The sequence below is a fragment of the Musca autumnalis genome, unplaced genomic scaffold (assembly GCF_047663935.1).
Source record: "Musca autumnalis isolate F117 unplaced genomic scaffold, ASM4766393v1 scaffold_5, whole genome shotgun sequence".
Classification (NCBI taxonomy): Eukaryota; Metazoa; Arthropoda; class Insecta; order Diptera; family Muscidae; genus Musca; species Musca autumnalis.
This window is the reverse complement of record NW_027412088.1, coordinates 205,300,061-205,319,456: the sequence shown is the minus strand read 5'-3', so window position 1 is coordinate 205,319,456 and position 19,396 is coordinate 205,300,061. Positions and strand designations below refer to the sequence as shown.

The window sequence follows — 19,396 nt, the reverse complement described above, 5'->3', positions numbered from 1 at the left end:
CGTTTGGAAAAGTCTCTATTCAGCCTGGCTGAATAGGGTTTCCGTTTGGAAAAGTCTCTATTCAGCCTGGCTGAATAGGGTTTCCGTTTGGAAAAGTCTCTATTCAGCCTGGCTGAATAGGGTTTCCGTTAGGAAAAGTCTCTATTCAGCCTGGCTGAATAGGGTTTCCGTTAGGAAAAGTCTCTATTCAGCCTGGCTGAATGGGGTTTCCGTTTGGAAAAGTCTCTATTCAGCCTGGCTGAATAGGGTTTCCGTTAGGAAAAGTCTCTATTCAGCCTGGCTGAATAGGGTTTCCGTTAGGAAAAGTCTCTATTCAGCCTGGCTGAATAGGGTTTCCGTTTGGAAAAGTCTCAGCCTGGCTGAATAGGGTTTCCGTTAGGAAAAGTCTCTATTCAGCCTGGCTGAATAGGGTTTCCGTTAGGAAAAGTCTCTATTCAGCCTGGCTGAATAGGGTTTCCGTTAGGAAAAGTCTCTATTCAGCCTGGCTGAATAGGGTTTCCGTTAGGAAAAGTCTCTATTCAGCCTGGCTGAATAGGGTTTCCGTTAGGAAAAGTCTCTATTCAGCCTGGCTGAATAGGGTTTCCGTTAGGAAAAGTCTCTATTCAGCCTGGCTGAATAGGGTTTCCGTTAGGAAAAGTCTCTATTCAGCCTGGCTGAATAGGGTTTCCGTTAGGAAAAGTCTCTATTCAGCCTGGCTGAATAGGGTTTCCGTTAGGAAAAGTCTCTATTCAGCCTGGATGAATAGGGTTTCCGTTAGGAAAAGTCTCTATTCAGCCTGGCTGAATAGGGTTTCCGTTAGGAAAAGTCTCTATTCAGCCTGGCTGAATAGGGTTTCCGTTAGGAAAAGTCTCTATTCAGCCTGGCTGAATAGGGTTTCCGTTAGGAAAAGTCTCTATTCAGCCTGGCTGAATAGGGTTTCCGTTAGGAAAAGTCTCTATTCAGCCTGGCTGAATAGGGTTTCCGTTTGGAAAAGTCTCTATTCAGCCTGGCTGAATAGGGTTTCCGTTTGGAAAAGTCTCTATTCAGCCTGGCTGAATAGGGTTTCCGTTCGGAAATTCTCTATTCAGCCTGGCTGAATAGGGTTTCCGTTCGGAAATTCTCTATTCAGCCTGGCTGAATAGGGTTTCCGTTAGGACATTCTCTATTCAGCCTGGCTGAATAGGGTTTCCGTTAGGAAAAGTCTCTATTCAGCCTGGCTGAATAGGGTTTCCGTTAGGAAAAGTCTCTATTCAGCCTGGATGAATAGGGTTTCCGTTAGGAAAAGTCTCTATTCAGCCTGGCTGAATAGGGTTTCCGTTAGGAAAAGTCTCTATTCAGCCTGGCTGAATAGGGTTTCCGTTTGGAAAAGTCTCTATTCAGCCTGGCTGAATAGGGTTTCCGTTAGGAAAAGTCTCTATTCAGCCTGGCTGAATAGGGTTTCCGTTAGGAAAAGTCTCTATTCAGCCTGGCTGAATAGGGTTTCCGTTAGGAAAAGTCTCTATTCAGCCTGGCTGAATAGGGTTTCCGTTAGGAAAAGTCTCTATTCAGCCTGGCTGAATAGGGTTTCCGTTAGGAAAAGTCTCTATTCAGCCTGGCTGAATAGGGTTTCCGTTTGGAAAAGTCTCTATTCAGCCTGGCTGAATAGGGTTTCCGTTTGGAAAAGTCTCTATTCAGCCTGGCTGAATAGGGTTTCCGTTAGAAAAAGTCTCTATTCAGCCTGGCTGAATAGGGTTTCCGTTAGGAAAAGTCTCTATTCAGCCTGGCTGAATAGGGTTTCCGTTAGGAAAAGTCTCTATTCAGCCTGGCTGAATAGGGTTTCCGTTAGGAAATTCTCTATTCAGCCTGGCTGAATAGGGTTTCCGTTAGGAAAAGTCTCTATTCAGCCTGGCTGAATAGGGTTTCCGTTAGGAAAAGTCTCTATTCAGCCTGGCTGAATAGGGTTTCCGTTAGGAAAAGTCTCTATTCAGCCTGGCTGAATAGGGTTTCCGTTTGGAAAAGTCTCTATTCAGCCTGGCTGAATAGGGTTTCCGTTTGGAAAAGTCTCTATTCAGCCTGGCTGAATAGGGTTTCCGTTTGGAAAAGTCTCTATTCAGCCTGGCTGAATAGGGTTTCCGTTTGGAAAAGTCTCTATTCAGCCTGGCTGAATAGGGTTTCCGTTAGGAAAAGTCTCTATTCAGCCTGGCTGAATAGGGTTTCCGTTAGGAAAAGTCTCTATTCAGCCTGGCTGAATAGGGTTTCCGTTAGGAAAAGTCTCTATTCAGCCTGGCTGAATAGGGTTTCCGTTAGGAAAAGTCTCTATTCAGCCTGGCTGAATAGGGTTTCCGTTAGGAAATTCTCTATTCAGCCTGGCTGAATAGGGTTTCCGTTCGGAAATTCTCTATTCAGCCTGGCTGAATAGGGTTTCCGTTCGGAAATTCTCTATTCAGCCTGGCTGAATAGGGTTTTCGTTAGGAAATTCTCTATTCAGCCTGGCTGAATAGGGTTTCCGTTCGAAAATTCTCTATTCAGCCTGGCTGAATAGGGTTTCCGTTAGGAAAAGTCTCTATTCAGCCTGGCTGAATAGGGTTTCCGTTAGGAAAAGTCTCTATTCAGCCTGGCTGAATAGGGTTTCCGTTAGGAAAAGTCTCTATTCAGCCTGGCTGAATAGGGTTTCCGTTAGGAAAAGTCTCTATTCAGCCTGGCTGAATAGGGTTTCCGTTAGGAAAAGTCTCTATTCAGCCTGGCTGAATAGGGTTTCCGTTAGGAAAAGTCTCTATTCAGCCTGGCTGAATAGGGTTTCCGTTAGGAAAAGTCTCTATTCAGCCTGGATGAATAGGGTTTCCGTTAGGAAAAGTCTCTATTCAGCCTGGCTGAATAGGGTTTCCGTTAGGAAAAGTCTCTATTCAGCCTGGCTGAATAGGGTTTCCGTTTGGAAAAGTCTCTATTCAGCCTGGCTGAATAGGGTTTCCGTTAGGAAAAGTCTCTATTCAGCCTGGCTGAATAGGGTTTCCGTTAGGAAAAGTCTCTATTCAGCCTGGCTGAATAGGGTTTCCGTTAGGAAAAGTCTCTATTCAGCCTGGCTGAATAGGGTTTCCGTTAGGAAAAGTCTCTATTCAGCCTGGCTGAATAGGGTTTCCGTTAGGAAAAGTCTCTATTCAGCCTGGCTGAATAGGGTTTCCGTTAGGAAAAGTCTCTATTCAGCCTGGCTGAATAGGGTTTCCGTTAGGAAAAGTCTCTATTCAGCCTGGCTGAATAGGGTTTCCGTTAGGAAAAGTCTCTATTCAGCCTGGCTGAATAGGGTTTCCGTTAGGAAAAGTCTCTATTCAGCCTGACTGAATAGGGTTTCCGTTTGGAAAAGTCTCTATTCAGCCTGGCTGAATAGGGTTTCCGTTAGGAAAAGTCTCTATTCAGCCTGGCTGAAAAAATCCTATTCAGCCAGGCTGAAAAGAGAATTTCCTAACGAAAACCCTATTTAGCCAGGCTGAATAGAGAATTTCCTAACGTAAACCCTATTCAGCCAGGCTGAATAGAGACTTTTCCTAACGGAAACCCTGGAAAGCCTGGCTGAATAGGGTTTACGTTAGGAAATTCTCTATTCAGCCTGGCTGAATAGGGTTTACGTTAGGAAATTCTCTATTCAGCCTGGCTGAATAGGGTTTTCGTTAGGAAATTCTCTTTTCAGCCTGGCTGAATAGGATTTTTCCTTAGGTTTCCGTTAGGAAAGTCTCTATTCAGCTTGGCTGAATAGGGTTTCCGTTAGGAAAGTCTCTATTCAGCTTGGCTGAATAGGGTTTTCGTTAGGAAAGTCTCTATTCAGCCTGGCTGAATAGGGTTTCCGTTAGGAAAAGTCTCTATTCAGCCTGGCTGAATAGGGTTTCCGTTAGGAAAAGTCTCTATTCAGCCTGGCTGAATAGGGTTTCCGTTAGGAAAAGTCTCTATTCAGCCTGGCTGAATAGGGTTTCCGTTAGGAAAAGTCTCTATTCAGCCTGGCTGAATAGGGTTTCCGTTAGGAAAAGTCTCTATTCAGCCTGACTGAATAGGGTTTCCGTTAGGAAAAGTCTCTATTCAGCCTGGCTGAATAGGGTTTCCGTTAGGAAAAGTCTCTATTCAGCCTGGCTGAATAGGGTTTCCGTTAGGAAAAGTCTCTATTCAGCCTGGCTGAATAGGGTTTCCGTTAGGAAAAGTCTCTATTCAGCCTGGCTGAATAGGGTTTCCGTTAGGAAAAGTCTCTATTCAGCCTGGCTGAATAGGGTTTCCGTTAGGAAAAGTCTCTATTCAGCCTGGCTGAATAGGGTTTCCGTTAGGAAAAGTCTCTATTCAGCCTGGCTGAATAGGGTTTCCGTTAGGAAAAGTCTCTATTCAGCCTGACTGAATAGGGTTTCCGTTTGGAAAAGTCTCTATTCAGCCTGGCTGAATAGGGTTTCCGTTAGGAAAAGTCTCTATTCAGCCTGGCTGAAAAAATCCTATTCAGCCAGGCTGAAAAGAGAATTTCCTAACGAAAACCCTATTTAGCCAGGCTGAATAGAGAATTTCCTAACGTAAACCCTATTCAGCCAGGCTGAATAGAGACTTTTCCTAACGGAAACCCTGGAAAGCCTGGCTGAATAGGGTTTACGTTAGGAAATTCTCTATTCAGCCTGGCTGAATAGGGTTTACGTTAGGAAATTCTCTATTCAGCCTGGCTGAATAGGGTTTTCGTTAGGAAATTCTCTTTTCAGCCTGGCTGAATAGGATTTTTCCTTAGGTTTCCGTTAGGAAAGTCTCTATTCAGCTTGGCTGAATAGGGTTTCCGTTAGGAAAGTCTCTATTCAGCTTGGCTGAATAGGGTTTTCGTTAGGAAAGTCTCTATTCAGCCTGGCTGAATAGGGTTTCCGTTATGAAAAGTCTCTATTCAGCCTGGCTGAATAGGGTTTCCGTTAGGAAAAGTCTCTATTCAGCATGGCTGAACAGGGTTTCCGTTAGGAAAAGTCTCTATTCAGCCTGGCTGAATAGGGTTTCCGTTAGGAAAAGTCTCTATTCAGCCTGGCTGAATAGGGTTTACGTTAGGAAATTCTCTATTCAGCCTGGCTAAATAGGGTTTTCGTTAGGAAATTCTCTTTTCAGCCAAGCTGAATAGGGTTTTCGTTAGGAAAGTCTCTATTCAGCCTGGCTGAATAGGATTTTCGTTATGAAAAGTCTCTATTCAGCCTGGCTGAATAGGGTTTCCGTTAGGAAAAGTCTCTATTCAGCCTGGCTGAATAGGGTTTCCGTTAGGAAAAGTCTCTATTCAGCCTGGCTGAATAGGGTTTCCGTTAGGAAAAGTCTCTATTCAGCCTGGCTGAATAGGGTTTCCGTTAGGAAAAGTCTCTATTCAGCCTGGCTGAATAGGGTTTCCGTTAGGAAAAGTCTCTATTCAGCCTGGCTGAATAGGGTTTCCGTTAGGAAAAGTCTCTATTCAGCCTGGCTGAATAGGGTTTCCGTTAGGAAAAGTCTCTATTCAGCCTGGCTGAATAGGGTTTCCGTTAGGAAAAGTCTCTATTCAGCCTGGCTGAATAGGGTTTTCGTTAGGAAAGTCTCTATTCAGCCTGGCTGAATAGGGTTTCCGTTAGGACATTCTCTATTCAGCCTGGCTGAATAGGGTTTCCGTTAGGAAAAGTCTCTATTCAGCCTGGCTGAATAGGGTTTCCGTTAGGAAATTCTCTATTCAGCCTGGCTGAATAGGGTTTCCGTTAGGAAAAGTCTCTATTCAGCCTGGCTGAATAGGGTTTCCGTTAGGAAAAGTCTCTATTCAGCCTGGCTGAATAGGGTTTCCGTTAGGAAAAGTCTCTATTCAGCCTGGCTGAATAGGGTTTCCGTTAGGAAAAGTCTCTATTCAGCCTGGCTGAATAGGGTTTCCGTTAGGAAAAGTCTCTATTCAGCCAGGCTGAATAGGGTTTCCGTTAGGAAAAGTCTCTATTCAGCCAGGCTGAATAGGGTTTCCGTTAGGAAATTCTCTATTCAGCCTGGCTGAATAGGGTTTCCGTTAGGAAATTCTCTATTCAGCCTGGCTGAATAGGGTTTCCGTTAGGAAATTCTCTATTCAGCCTGGCTGAATAGGGTTTCCGTTAGGAAATTCTCTATTCAGCCTGGCTGAATAGGGTTTCCGTTAGGAAATTCTCTATTCAGCCTGGCTGAATAGGGTTTCCGTTAGGAAATTCTCTATTCAGCCTGGGTGAATAGGGTTTCCGGGTTTCCGTTAGGAAATTCTCTATTCAGCCTGGCTGAATAGGGTTTACGTTAGGAAATTCTCTTTTCAGCCTGGCTGAATAGGGTTTACGTTAGGAAATTCTCTTTTCAGCCTGGCTGAATAGGGTTTCCGTTATGAAAAGTCTCTATTCAGCCTGGCTGAATAGGGTTTCCGTTAGGAAAAGTCTCTATTCAGCCTGGCTGAATAGGGTTTCCGTTAGGAAAAGTCTCTATTCAGCCTGGCTGAATAGGGTTTCCGTTAGGAAAAGTCTCTATTCAGCCTGGCTGAATAGGGTTTCCGTTAGGAAAAGTCTCTATTCAGCCTGGCTGAATAGGGTTTCCGTTAGGAAAAGTCTCTATTCAGCCTGGCTGAATAGGGTTTCCGTTAGGAAAAGTCTCTATTCAGCCTGGCTGAATAGGGTTTCCGTTAGGAAAAGTCTCTATTCAGCCTGGCTGAATAGGGTTTCCGTTAGGAAAAGTCTCTATTCAGCCTGGCTGAATAGGGTTTCCGTTAGGAAAAGTCTCTATTCAGCCTGGCTGAATAGGGTTTCCGTTAGGAAAAGTCTCTATTCAGCCTGGCTGAATAGGGTTTCCGTTAGGAAAAGTCTCTATTCAGCCTGGCTGAATAGGGTTTCCGTTAGGAAAAGTCTCTATTCAGCCTGGCTGAATAGGGTTTCCGTTAGGAAATTCTCTATTCAGCCTGGCTGAATAGGGTTTCCGTTAGGAAATTCTCTATTCAGCCTGGCTGAATAGGGTTTCCGTTAGGAAAATCTCTATTCAGCCTGGCTGAATAGGGTTTCCGTTAGGAAATTCTGTATTCAGCCTGGCTGAATAGGGTTTCCGTTAGGAAATTCTCTATTCAGCCTGGCTGAATAGGGTTTCCGTTAGGAAATTCTCTATTCAGCCTGGCTGAATAGGGTTTCCGTTAGGAAAATCTCTATTCAGCCTGGCTGAATAGGGTTTCCGTTAGGAAAATCTCTATTCAGCCTGGCTGAATAGGGTTTCCGTTAGGAAAATCTCTATTCAGCCTGGCTGAATAGGGTTTCCGTTAGGAAATTCTGTATTCAGCCTGGCTGAATAGGGTTTCCGTTAGGAAATTCTGTATTCAGCCTGGCTGAATAGGGTTTCCGTTAGGAAATTCTGTATTCAGCCTGGCTGAATAGGGTTTCCGTTAGGAAATTCTGTATTCAGCCTGGCTGAATAGGGTTTCCGTTAGGAAATTCTGTATTCAGCCTGGCTGAATAGGGTTTCCGTTAGGAAATTCTGTATTCAGCCTGGCTGAATAGGGTTTCCGTTAGGAAATTCTGTATTCAGCCTGGCTGAATAGGGTTTCCGTTAGGAAATTCTGTATTCAGCCTGGCTGAATAAAGATTTTCCTAACCGAAACCCAGGCTGAATAGAATAAGTTTTCCTATGGAAACCTCGTTTATTCATCCAGGCTGTATAGAAAAAGTTTTCCTATGGAAATCTCCTCTATTCAGCCAAGCTGAATAGAAGAAATTTTCCTATGAGAGAAACTTTTCCTATCAGAAACATCTATTCAGCCAGTCTTAATAGAAGTTTTCCTCTTTTGGAAGTCTATTTTACGCTTGGTTTATTCTGTTTTTTTTTTCTTTTTTTCTGCTTATGAATAATATGAAAAAAAATTATGTGTGTTATCTCCGTTACAAAACATCACACCTTGCTTATCAACAACTCATTAAATTTCGCCTTGATTTCATATTTAATTATTATTCCATTCTCAGATTCTCAGTATTGCTAATTAAATTCAATCAGGGTAATGGCAAAAATTCCTCATAAAACAGATTGTTATGTGTAATTTTATGGCACTCATGCCACAGCAACAAATATCAATGGTATATCATAAAAAGAGGAAAGGGAAGTCATGGTAAGGTAGTTCACTTTCTCCCCTTTTTCACCTTTGTTATGAAATTGAACAACTATGGCACCACCAATACCTGATACACGTGTCTGCCATTATTAAAGCTTTAAATTGATGTGTGTTCTTTTGGAGTAACGGATTAATGAGACTTTTGGAACTGTTTGGTTTCTGCTTTACACACTCCTGCTTTCTTTTTCCCTTCCTCTCCCTTGAGAATTCTTTGTCTAATTCTAAAGAAAACGAGTTACGTATTTGCCAAACTTTGTGCCATATGTATAAGTTGCTGTAACACAATCGACAGCAGATTAATGTTCGAATGCAATTAAGGACTCAATTGAAGCTTAATTATGACAATTGTCGTCACAACTTATATAAGTTGTATATTTTGACAGGATTAGAAGTGATTTGATAAAGCTTGGTTCTAAAAGAGATTTAAAGAAAACTTTTCAAAGCAATTGTCTTTTGTTATGAAATCAATTTCGTGTGGGTTTGACACATGTGAAGACTTTTCGCATTGAATGTTTAAAATTTTGAAAATTATTTTTCCACAAAATTTAAAAATCCCCTCTTCATTTGCCTTTGAACATAATCAGTGGCAAGTGGCACCTAAGGGACAATTAGGTGAATTGATTTGCCTTTTTTTGACAATCTCAGAGAGGGGAATAATAAATTGACATAATAAAATGACCTTGAATTGGGATTTGAAGATTGAGTGGCTTACGTCTGCCACGTTTCTCCTTTGTTTTTCTTTTTATTTCTCATTTTGGGGGTTGACAAATTGCCCAAAACGGTATTTTTGAAATTGCCTTTGGAATTAGGAAAATCGACATTAATAACTCTGTCCATGATATTTATTCAGGATAATTACATTTTTTATTTGGAAATGCGACAACAACAACAACAGAAACAAATCAAAGCCAAACAGATTTATTGCCTTCGTTTTAGTTAAGAGTTAATGTTTTGAAATAGATTAATGATTATTGCCTTCAAATACAAACACAAGAGGCCAAAGGAGGAGTGTGAGAGAGAGGGAGAGAGTTATGGGAGAAATATATTAATAAACGCATATGAATGGAAAACAACAAAAACATCAATTTATGTTTTTCATCCGATTCTCAATTTAATTGAAAAATTATTGATTGAATTTATTCAATTTGAATTTAATTGCATTTATTATAAAAAATTATACATTTCTATTCAAAACAAATTCCAATAATGCTCTTTAATCTTTATGACACTTGTTTATTATGGCCCTATTGTTATTTCATTATTAACTATTCAATCATCAAAAGCGTCACTTTGGAAGTCATGCCAACAAGAGAAGGGCACGACAGGACAGGGTATCACCAACAGATTATCAAAATATTCAATTATGTTGCTCATAAATATTGAAAAAAGGAGCCGCATTTGTAAATGGCATATGTCGCTTTTATGTTTTGGACATCCTCGTCATCATCATCATCGTCATACTCGACGTATTCATACTCATCGTCATCAAAATAGACAACATTTGGCTCTTCTCTCTGACAACAGCGTGTTTTACAAAATCACCAAACCAACCAAACCGAATGAAATTAAATTCAAATCAAATTCCATCCACATACCCATCAACATTGCATTTCAACACATATCCATATCTTTATGTCTTTATTAAAGGAAGGAATGGGAACACAAAAGACGAATTATTGTTGTTTTTTTGGTTCGCATGGCATGAGTAAATTACTGCTGTTGTTGCTGTTGTTCTAGGCAACAAAACAAACATGTCAATAATAATTTTGTAATGGAAGTGAGGACCAACAAAATGAAATAATAGTTATTCGCATATAAAAATAACTTTCATTAGAAAACGGCCACGGGAAGGGATGGTTAAGGCCAAAGGGATAAACTTTGAGATACCCTACACCAGAAGAAGTGAGAAAAATGTCAGCAATACAAATAACACTGTGCAACAAACGAAATGCCAATAACTTTTGATGGACATATTTCCAACTAGGAAGCATTTCCATATTCTTCGTCAATTAGAAAATAATAGGATTTTTTTTCAAAATGGGATGTTGGCTGGCCTGGGAATCGAACCTGGAAATTCAGTTAGGTTATGGACAATATTGAAGAACTCCTTCTAGGTCAACGTCCTACTGCATCAGATAATGGCCAGAAAACGCTAACAATCTCTGATATCACCAACTAATATGTAAATGAATGTACACAAGGGTGGCCAAAAAAAAAAAAATTAAAATAAAAATAAATAAATAAATAAATAAATAAATAAATAAATAAATAAATAAATAAATAAATAAATAAATAAATAAATAAATAAATAAATAAATAAATAAATAAATAAATAAATAAATAAATAAATAAATAAATAAATAAATAAATAAATAAATAAATAAATAAATAAATAAATAAATAAATAAATAAATAAATAAATAAATAAATAAATAAATAAATAAATAAATAAATAAATAAATAAATAAATAAATAAATAAATAAATAAATAAATAAATAAATAAATAAATAAATAAATAAATAAATAAATAAATAAATAAATAAATAAATAAATAAATAAATAAATAAATAAATAAATAAATAAATAAATAAATAAATAAATAAATAAATAAATAAATAAATAAATAAATAAATAAATAAATAAATAAATAAATAAATAAATAAATAAATAAATAAATAAATAAATAAATAAATAAATAAATAAATAAATAAATAAATAAATAAATAAATAAATAAATAAATAAATAAATAAATAAATAAATAAATAAATAAATAAATAAATAAATAAATAAATAAATAAATAAATAAATAAATAAATAAATAAATAAATAAATAAATAAATAAATAAATAAATAAATAAATAAATAAATAAATAAATAAATAAATAAATAAATAAATAAATAAATAAATAAATAAATAAATAAATAAATAAATAAATAAATAAATAAATAAATAAATAAATAAATAAATAAATAAATAAATAAATAAATAAATAAATAAATAAATAAATAAATAAATAAATAAATAAATAAATAAATAAATAAATAAATAAATAAATAAATAAATAAATAAATAAATAAATAAATAAATAAATAAATAAATAAATAAATAAATAAATAAATAAATAAATAAATAAATAAATAAATAAATAAATAAATAAATAAATAAATAAATAAATAAATAAATAAATAAATAAATAAATAAATAAATAAATAAATAAATAAATAAATAAATAAATAAATAAATAAATAAATAAATAAATAAATAAATAAATAAATAAATAAATAAATAAATAAATAAATAAATAAATAAATAAATAAATAAATAAATAAATAAATAAATAAATAAATAAATAAATAAATAAATAAATAAATAAATAAATAAATAAATAAATAAATAAATAAATAAATAAATAAATAAATAAATAAATAAATAAATAAATAAATAAATAAATAAATAAATAAATAAATAAATAAATAAATAAATAAATAAATAAATAAATAAATAAATAAATAAATAAATAAATAAATAAATAAATAAATAAATAAATAAATAAATAAATAAATAAATAAATAAATAAATAAATAAATAAATAAATAAATAAATAAATAAATAAATAAATAAATAAATAAATAAATAAATAAATAAATAAATAAATAAATAAATAAATAAATAAATAAATAAATAAATAAATAAATAAATAAATAAATAAATAAATAAATAAATAAATAAATAAATAAATAAATAAATAAATAAATAAATAAATAAATAAATAAATAAATAAATAAATAAATAAATAAATAAATAAATAAATAAATAAATAAATAAATAAATAAATAAATAAATAAATAAATAAATAAATAAATAAATAAATAAATAAATAAATAAATAAATAAATAAATAAATAAATAAATAAATAAATAAATAAATAAATAAATAAATAAATAAATAAATAAATAAATAAATAAATAAATAAATAAATAAATAAATAAATAAATAAATAAATAAATAAATAAATAAATAAATAAATAAATAAATAAATAAATAAATAAATAAATAAATAAATAAATAAATAAATAAATAAATAAATAAATAAATAAATAAATAAATAAATAAATAAATAAATAAATAAATAAATAAATAAATAAATAAATAAATAAATAAATAAATAAATAAATAAATAAATAAATAAATAAATAAATAAATAAATAAATAAATAAATAAATAAATAAATAAATAAATAAATAAATAAATAAATAAATAAATAAATAAATAAATCTGTATAATTAATCAAATGTCGTTCGTTGGTAATGGCATCAGTCGAGAACGGCTGGACCGATTTGGATAATTCTTTTTTGAAATGTTCGTCATAACCCAACTTAGGGTTTTATGCAAAGAAAATTTGATCACGCCCACGTTTACACCCCCTTTTTCAATCTTCAATTTTAATAGTTTCTGCAAAAACTACTGAACTGATTTTCCTGAAATTTTCATGGGTGGCTCCAGGTGAAAATAGGCTACTAATTTAGTTTCGGAGTGGGCGGGGTACTTCACCCATACCCTATTTTTTAAAAATGCTATATTTAAAACTGCCTTTAACACCCATTAAAGGTAGTGAGCTAACATGTGCCGCGCGTTCACCCATAAGAACGTTAAAAACTTGGATTTGGGCACCGGGTTAGTAACCCTCCCCTAGAAAAAGCAGCATACTATGTAAAAAAACAAAAGAAAAGAAAAACAAACCCCTCTAAAGTTGACGAACCCCGCAAACGTTTTAAGGACCATGATCTGCGATTCTGCACCTGGAATTTTCGCACTCTTTATAGAGAAGGTGCAGTCTTCGCATTGGCAGATGTACTTGAAAAGTACAAGGCCGACATTACTGCCATACAGGAAATACAACGGATTGGGAAAGGCGTCACAACAACACCTAAAGGTGACGCACTGTATTATAGCTGCCATGACGTAAAGCATGAGTTTGGTTGCGGATTTGTAGTTAGTCAGAGGCTAAAACATCTGGTATCCAGCTTCAATCCAGTGATTGAAAGACTTGCTGCAATTCGAATAAAAGCTAAATTCTTCAACATCAGCTTTATTTGCGCTCATGCTCCCACTGAAGAAAAGGATGAACAGACCAAAGATATATTTTACGAGCGCTTAGAAGAAACTTATGACCGTTGTCCTGCCCATGACATTAAAATTATTCTAGGCGATTTTAATGCCAAAATTGGAAAGGAAAATATCGCTGGCCCAACAGTCCGAAAATTCAGTCTCCACAGTGAAACATCTGACAATGGCATGAGGCTGATAGACTTCGCTGCGGCAAAAAACATGGTAGTTAGCAGTACCAGATGTAATCATCTCGATATTCATAAGGGCGCCTGGCTGTCTCCAGATCAGAAAACAAGTAATCAAATTGATCACGTTGTGATAGATGGAAGACATTCATCGAGCGTGTTGGATGGGCGCTCGTTCCGAGGAGCAAACATAGACTCGGACCACTACCTAGTTGCAGCAAAGGTACGCACGCGATTAACCGTAGCAAACAAAGTACGAACAGACACAACACGAAAGTTAGACATTGGTAAGCTGCAATCACAACAGATAGCCACAGCATATTCCACTCAACTAGCCCAATTACTTAATCAAAGCACTCCTCGTCCCGATAACATATCAGCGCAATGGCAAAGTATTGCTCACTCCATGCAAACAGCCGCAATATCCATACTAGGATACCAGAGACCTCCACAAAGGAATCCATGGTATGAGCAGGAGTGTCGTGCTGCTACCCAAGAGAAAAATGCGGCATATAAGGCTACTTTACAATGAGTAGCAACGCGTAGCGCGCGAGAGAGGTATCGGGAGAAAAGGAGAGAAGAGAAAAGTCTTTTCCGCAGGAAAAAGAGAGAGATGGAAAAGCGGAAGTGTGAAAAAATCGAGATGTACAGGAACCAGAATGGAGTCCGAAAATTCTACCAAAGAGTCAAGCATCAAACTGATGGCTTTGGTATAGGCACATTCTCCTGTAGAGACCAGCAAGGTAATTTGGTAACTGATACAGATAGTGTACTCAGGATATGGAAAGAACATTTTTCCAAACTGTTGGTATCCAATCTGCTGATACCACAGATCCAAGAAGATGGTATTGAATGTATACCGCCCAGCCAAGATGAGGTAAAGACAGCAATAAATCGGCTGAAGAATAATAAGGCAGCAATGGCCGATGGCTTACCAGCCGAGCTGTTTAAAACCGGAGGCGACGCGCTGATAAGGTGTATGCATCAGCTAGTTAGCACCATCCAGCAGAGAGAACACGTACCCGACGATTGGAACCTGAGTATCCTATGTCCCGTCCACAAGAAAGGAGACAAGGCTGTATGCTCCAACTATAGGGGCATAAGTCTACTCCCTATTGCCTACAAGATAGTGTCAGGGATATTGTGCGAACGACTTAAGCCAATTGTCAACAAAATAATTGGACCCTACCAATGTGGCTTTAGACCTGGCAAGTCCACCATTGACCAGATATTTACCCTGCGGCAAATCCTGGAGAAGACCCAAGAGATGCAGATCGACACCCACCACCTTTTTGTCGATTATAAAGCAGCCTTCGACAGCCCGCTACGTTCAAAGGTAGTCCAAGCAATGTCTGAATTTGGTATCCCCGCAAAGCTCATTCGGCTTTGTAAAATGACTTTAACTAACACCAGGTCCTCAGTTAAAATAGGAAAGTACCTCTCCGAAGAGTTTTGTACCAAAAGAGGTTGCAGACAAGGAGACAGCCTTTCGTGTGACCTATTCAACATTTAGCTGGAAAAGGTAATACGAGATGCAAATGTCAAAAGAAATGGCACAATTCACACCAATAGCCACATGTTACTTGCTTATGCTGATGACATAGACATCATGGGACCATCAGTAAAGGAAGTAACTGATACCTTTAGGAAGGTCGAAGCAGAATCTGCGAAAGTGGGTCTGGCAGTAAACGGCGAAAAGACCAAATTGATGGTGTCGACGCGTAAAGCGTCCATAGAGCTCGGACCAACTGTGGAAGTTGGTACCTACAATTTTGAAGTAGTTAAAGTCTTCGTCTGGGGTGCCACCGTGGTGCAATGGTATGCACACCCTCCTTGCACATATAAGGTCGTGGGTTCTATTCCCCGGCCAGGCAACATCAAAGCACTTTCCAACGGTGGCAAAATACCCCTCAGTAATGTTGGCGACATTTCCTGAGTAATTCAGCCATGTAAAACTTCTCTACAAAAGTGTTGTCTTAGACACGCCGTTCGGACTCGGCGATAAACAGTAGGTCCCATGTCATTGAGCTAAATATGAATCGGGGTGCACTCATTGATATGAGAGAAGTCTCCCTTGTCCCTTATGGGATGTTTGTGGAACAATTATTATAAAGTCTTCGTCTACCTCGGCACCGCCGTAAACACAACAAACGACATCAGTTGTGAAATAAGAAGAAGAACTGTATTGGCCGACAGATGCTACTTTGGTTTAAGTTAGCATTTTAAAAACAAAGCCACATCTCGTCAAACAAAAATAACGCTCTACAAAACGCTGATACTACCCGTGCTGATGTATTGCTCCGAAGCCTGAGTACTTGCGCAAGCAGACATGGCAGTGCTTGGTGTGTTTGAGAAAAAAATTCTTCGAAAGATCTACGGACCAATCTGCGTTGACGGTGAATATCGACGTCGCATGAACCACGAGCTGTGTCTGCTATACAACGACATCAATATTGTTAAACGTATCGAGATGCAACGATTGCGTTGGCTAGGCCATATCATAAGAATGAGCGATGATGAACCCGTTAAAAAGGCGTATGAATACATGCCACATGGCGGTGCACGCAGAATCGGCAGGCCAAGGAATAGATGGCGCAAACAAGTGGATGATGAGATGAAAAGGCGCGGTATTCCAGAGTGCAAAGCAACAAATAGAGAGGAATGGAGATCTCTTCTTAGTTCGGCCTATAGAACAAGTGTTCTGTAATGGGCCAGCTAAGTAAGTAAGTAAGTCGATGGTTGCGTTCGTCGTATGGCACGTAGCGCCATGCTGTTGAAACCACATCTCCTCCGGATCAATGTCATCCATATTTTCAAACAAAAAATCATTGATCATGGTGCGGTAACGATCTCCATTGACCGTAACGCGAGCTCCGGCCTCATTTTTGAAGAAATAAGGTCCGATGATGCCACCAGCGTGAAAACCGCACCATACGGTGCATTTTTCTGGATGTAATGGAGTCTGTAGGGTCTCTTGTGGATTGGTCTCACTCCATATGCGGCAATTTTGATTATTAACAAACCCGTTAAGCCAAAAATGTACCCGTTAAGCCAAACGATTATGTACGACATACAAATGTCGAAGTCGTCTATAAGTTGCGCGAATCGACGACTGATTTTCAAAGTAAATTTGGCTAATTTCGTAGCGTTGTTCAAGCGTGATGATTTGTCAGAGTATACTGAAACAAATAAAAAAAAAGTTTCATCAAAATTTAATTTTTTGTATTACTTTTTACAATTTAAAGTTCTATCTAGCTTAAAAAAACACCCTGTATAAGTCTAAAAAAGCGGGAGAATTCGACTTAAACATTTTTTTACTTTTATAATTAGATCGCTTTAGTAAAAAGACAGGGGACATGGAAGATAATAAATCCTAAACAGCACCAATGGGCGAAAAAAAATCGACAAAGTCCGTATGAGCATAGAAAGGCTAAAGACAAAATCTGTAGATACATTAAAATCCGTCCTCGGTTTGACAATGGAAAATACCAATTTTTGAATAGTCAAGCATAAAGTCCATAAAAAGTTGTCATTACGACGGGCCAGCAACGCGGACCGGCCTCTGCTGGTAAATAAATAAAAATTGAAAGGCCTACCCCTTCATTTTTCCCATTTGATCCAAAAAAGAGAAAGTATGGTAGTACTCTGCCATTCCAATTCTTCTATCAATGGCAACAAAAAACATGTCAACTTTGTTAAAAAGTCCTTTGTCTCACTTAATTCCATTAGAAACCAGTATGCCAATATTCCTACAGCAGTGAAATCACGAAACACTTTCATTCATTTTTACAAAAGAAAACTTCTCCCTAAATGTCAAACAAAATATGATTTATTTCGAAATGAGCCACTCAACCACAAAACAAATATGCAAATGTCCTCCACTTTTTTGGTTGAAAGAGAAATGAATAGATGATAACATTACCCTTCAAAATGAAACAAAAAAATAAAAAACAAACTTTGTAATCACTGAAAGGACCGACTCAAAACCACAACAAATTAAATAAAATTCAATTTTAATTTCATTGGTGACCAAAGAAAGGGATTCTAACAGCGGATTAATTTTGTTATACACCATAACTAAGTAACATAAGGATCTGTTAGAAAATTAACAAAGCTAGAAAATAATGAATTTCAAACAATAATTGGGAAAATATTTTTTGTAATCATTTTAAGACAAGCGAAACAACGAAACCCTTTGGAAATTTTTGAGTTCCAAAGCACTTATATGGATATTTAAGCATTTATATGGCGCCCAACATGGAAAACCAGACTTGAGTTCGAATTGTTTCAAATATTAAACTACTATAAAAACTACAACATTTAAATGGCGTCCAACGTGGGGACATTGACAAATAAACTAAAAGAAGTACCAAGTTAATTTCATTAAAGAAATTCTATAAAGACACCTAATTCCCTGGCTAGCTGAAAAAAAAAACCCTCTACTCTATGGTAAGAACTATACAAATTAAAATATATTTTTTTATGGCGCTCAACATGGAGCCAGGAAATGCCACAAACCAAAAGCAAGAGCTGAATTTGTCAGTATTGAAGTGTTTCATATAGCATTCGCAAAGGGGAAAAACTATAAAAATGACTATATTTAAATGGCGCCCAACGGGTGTTCAGAAAAAAATAAAGTAAAAGCAAGTAAAACCTTCCTGGGGCTCAATTCTGTTTCTATGAAAATGTGAAATTACAACTTTTATAAAGGAAAGACATGTCAAATGAAAAAAATTATAAAGAAAATATTTTTCATTTCAAAATTTCATAGAACAAGAATCCGGCCCTCGATGAACTTTTTATACCCTACACCATTATTTATATTTAAACCAGATTTCAGCCGTTTGGGTTCAATAATTTAACTAAAAGCTTCAAAATACCAAATTTCGGGATTTACCATTCTATAGGCACCGTTCCATGGCTGTATCAAAACGTGAACCCATATCGACAAGTGCAGAGGCAGGAATGTCGGACTCAGGTTCCATCTTGTTGAGCTCAAAATACAATATCTATGGTCATATTTTTATTCTAACAGTGAATACGAGTATAATATATTGAAAGCCTCACAAAGGCCATCTACTCTACAATAGATACGGCAAGTGGTAATCTACTCTACAGTAGATGCCGAAAGAGACGATCTAAGCTACAGTAGAAGAGCAAAGATGCTATATACAACTACGGTAATGGTCGTCTACTCTACAGTAGATGCCCAAAGAGGCAATCTTCTTTACACCAGATGTCCAAAGAGACCATCTACTCGACATTAAATGCCCAAAGGGCCATCTGCTCTACAGACGATGCTCAAAGAGCGTATCAACTCTGCACTAGATACCCAAAAATAAAATTATTTTACAGTAGATGACCAAATAGGCCATATACTCCTCAGTAGGTGCCCAAGTAGCCATCTACTCTACAGTAAATTCCTAAAGAGGTCATTTACTCAACAGTAGATTATCAAATAGGCCATCTTCTCCACATTAGATCTCCAAAGAGGCCATCGACTCCACTTTAGATGGCCAAGGAGGCCATATACCCTACAGTTGATGACGAGAGACGTCATCTAGTCAATAGTCGATGTCAAAAGAGACAATCTAATCTACAGTAGAAGCTATCAGAGGCCATATACTCTACAATAGTTTCGCAAAGAAGCCATACATTCAAAAGTAGATGTCCCATTAGTTCATACACTATAAAATAGATGTCTGACAAGGACATCTACTCTACCGTAGATGCCCAAAAAGGTCATTCACTCCACAGTAGATGTCCCACAAGACCATCTACTCTACAGTAGATCACCAAAGAGGTTATCTACTCTAAAGCAGGCGCCTGTAGAGATCATCTACTCTACAGTAGATGCCATCTACTCCACTGTAGATGTCATCTAAATAAATCTAAATTAAGCTAACCAAATAAATCTACACTACAGTAGATGCCCCACTAGTCCATCTACTATACAGTACATGTCCAAAAAGCAATTCACTATACAATAGATTCCCCCCAAGGCCATCTACTCAATAGTAGATGCCTCCCAAGGCCATCTACTCAA

At 36.6% G+C, this 19,396-nt stretch overlaps 1 protein-coding gene across 1 annotated transcript in view; it reads right to left on the bottom strand.

Moving 5' to 3' along the window:
• Positions 1-19,396, bottom strand: part of CCHa2-R (CCHamide-2 receptor) — a 109,279-nt gene that overhangs the window by 43,563 nt on the left and 46,320 nt on the right. The gene's annotated exons all lie outside the window — the stretch shown is intronic.